The sequence below is a fragment of the Acanthopagrus latus genome, chromosome 19 (assembly GCF_904848185.1).
Source record: "Acanthopagrus latus isolate v.2019 chromosome 19, fAcaLat1.1, whole genome shotgun sequence".
Lineage (NCBI taxonomy): Eukaryota > Metazoa > Chordata > Actinopteri > Spariformes > Sparidae > Acanthopagrus > Acanthopagrus latus.
In genome coordinates this window covers 1,151,323-1,154,279 of record NC_051057.1, presented here as the reverse complement: position 1 = coordinate 1,154,279, position 2,957 = coordinate 1,151,323, and the positions used below count along the sequence as shown (strand labels likewise).

Sequence of the window (2,957 nt, the reverse complement as noted above, 5' to 3'; positions counted from 1 at the left end):
CTGCATAGACAAACAAAAGTTTTACGGGCTCAGTAGCCGTCTGCCCCGCGCTGTTACAGATCACAACCCCCTTCTCCTGCCTCGAGTGTTTACATAACAAAGCTTAGCCAAACCTCGACTGGCGTTTACTGCTCCCTGTTGTGTTATTGCCTGTGTGTCCATCTTTATTTTTTATTTGTGGGTTTCAAATAAAAGAGTGTAAAACTTATGGAATATTGGCTCTGCTTTCACAGGCTTTGCAGTTCATTTTCCATGGTTAGATTTGGGGAAGTTGACTGTACAGAAGCTCTCCACCTGTAGATGTTGCCTGTGGTCGGTCAGTATTTTCATTGTAATGCAGGGCAGTCAGGTAGAGTCTTGGGTGGAAAAACAGTACTTTAAAAATCATAGTATGCACCCTAAACTATAATCAACTAAACAGATAGTGATGTTTTATGTTCGCCAATCCATATTCATAACAGAGTAAAACAAAATTACATATTAGAGTAACATAGTGACTAACATTACGTCATGCTTTTGTTCAACAAACCTGTGCTTCTGAAGTGAGGCGGGAGAGTTCTCATGGAAAGCTGTGTGCCAACCGTGCATTTCACTGGTTGGTCTGTCTGGCAGGCAACATGATGCACTACAGACTGCTGTACAGATGTGCTTGGCTCAACACAAAAGGAAGGAATATGTTATGTGTCTGTTTTCTCATGTTACATGAAACAAATCTATGTGGACAGAAATTATGATTAAAACAATCAATTTGATAAGGCAAATTCTGGCAAATCATAATCCGTGCAAACCCATGCAAATCCCTCATTTCACATTAGATTTAGTAAGTGAGCAATACATATTGGCAAGGCAACTTTTCTGTGTCCATGCCTTCATATAACTAACGTTAATCGTAGCACAGCAGACAGGTAACCCCTGTCTCAGGCTCCAAAACAAAGTAATGATTGCTTGACTGCAGATAAAGTTTTGGTACTGTCAGATCGGGTCTCTCATACCAGCAGCTGACACTACACACGTAGTTACGTGTATATCAACACAAAATAAGTCGTTCGACTGCCAAGGTGCTCCTGGGCATCTAACACACTGTCCTTTAGCCTTTAGCACAACATGCTAATTGACGTAACGTAGCTCACTGGCCGTGAATAACAGAGCATTTCATACTGTCCTCTCTGCGTGTTCACGGCGGAACATTAGCTCACCGTCCGCGAACAACTGAGACGATTTCACACCGTCTGATCGGCTGTGAGCATGTGGAGGAGACGGTTTCCCATGCGTGTTCACGTCGGAACAGTAGCTGTAACAACTGAGAAGTTGTCCGCGGATGATGAGCTAGCTAGCCATCGTCAAGTTCACGGCCGAGCAGCGCTAGCTAGCTCATTGTCCGCGGACAACTTCTTAGTGGTTCACCGGCCAGTTAGAAGCTATCAAATCTCAATATCCTAATTAATTTTCTCAATTCACTGTCATGTTTTAAAAGAGTGCTGATATGACAAATTAAGGTTTGGCTACATTAACATTACCGTGAATCCTATGACCCAATGTTGTAACGTTAGCTCAGCCTCATATTTACATCACCAGTTAGCGTTAGCTCATGTGCTAAACAGTCAAAGTAACACAAACAACACTTTTTTTAAAATACTTACAGTTTATTCTTCTGTGGCGTTGACACGGACAGTGGGTATTGATCCATCTTTGAGGAACAATCTCGTTGCCAGTCCAGCCTGATACTGACCCTGGTTGCTGAAACAGTCCGGTGTTAAGTGATTGGCATAGACAACAACGCTTTTGCTCAGTGAAGCTGGGACGTTTCCCTGAAAAATAAAATTTAGCTACTTCGCTTCGCTTCTCTTTGGTAGGAAGGCAATGTAGGGAAACATGAGTGTCCGTGCATCCGACGACAGAGCAGGAGTGCTTGGCTTTCGGGTTGCACATGGTTGCGGTCAGGTTGTTGCATACAAGTGAAGTGAGAAAATGGCGGATCCTCCTTCAGGTAGCCGGCGTAATATGGGAGGAGATATCCAGCATGAGGGTGGGAATATTCAAATCGCCCGTACTGTTACGTAAACAGTATGGGTGAAATCCAAATGGCTCATTTAGAGACACATTTCCTGACTCAGCCAGTTTAAAAAACATTGACTTAGTGGTGGTAAATCACTCTTAAGGGGTCAGGAGGCACTCCAGGTATGCACATATACATAGTAAAGCAACGAAAAAGTGAGTTTTGCATAATATGTCCCCTTTAAGATATCTTCATGTTTGATATTATTTCCCCATTTTGCTTCAATGACAGCATGCACTTATGACAAGCCATTTTAACGTTGAACTGGATATGTATTGCAGATCTCTTTAATTCAATCCTTCCTTGTCAAAAAGAACATTTCAGATATCCACAATGACATTCTTCCTATCCACAATTGTCATTTCAGATATCCATAATCCAAAATGAAAAACTATTCCAGATATCCAGAATGTAATTTTGAATATCTTAAAATACATTCTGACTAGTAAAAATGCCAATACGGATATCCGTGACATTTTTACTAGTCAGAATGTATTTTTAGATATTCAAAATTACATAGTTACGCATTTTGGATATCTGAAATGAAAATTATGACTGGTAACAACTGAATTGAAGATATCTGAAATGGGAGTTTTTCCTAATAAGAATTCCATTTCAGATATCCAGAATGTTCATTCTAGATATCCATAATGTAATTGTGGATATCTGAAATTGCAAGCCCAATACACATGAATGGCAAAAGTGGCGTCATTTGTCCTAGGAAGAATGCCATTGTGGATATCTGAAACGTTCTTTTTGACTAGGAAGAATTGAATTACAGATATCTGCAATACATATTCAGTCTAACTATTAAATGTTAAAATGGCCACTTATACTTTTTAAGGATTTCTTAGATATCTTAAATTTAGTTTTGACTAGTACAATCAAAGTTGTAGATACC

At 40.1% G+C, this 2,957-nt stretch overlaps 1 long non-coding RNA gene across 1 annotated transcript; it reads right to left on the bottom strand.

The window, feature by feature from the left end:
• Positions 1–224: 224 nt before the first annotated feature.
• Positions 225–1,950, bottom strand: LOC119008813. Its single transcript, XR_005071565.1, has 3 exons — positions 1,641–1,950; positions 530–653; positions 225–356 (listed from the first exon to the last, which is right to left on the bottom strand). It is a non-coding gene; the product is annotated as an uncharacterized LOC119008813 (long non-coding RNA).
• Positions 1,951–2,957: the final 1,007 nt, after the last annotated feature.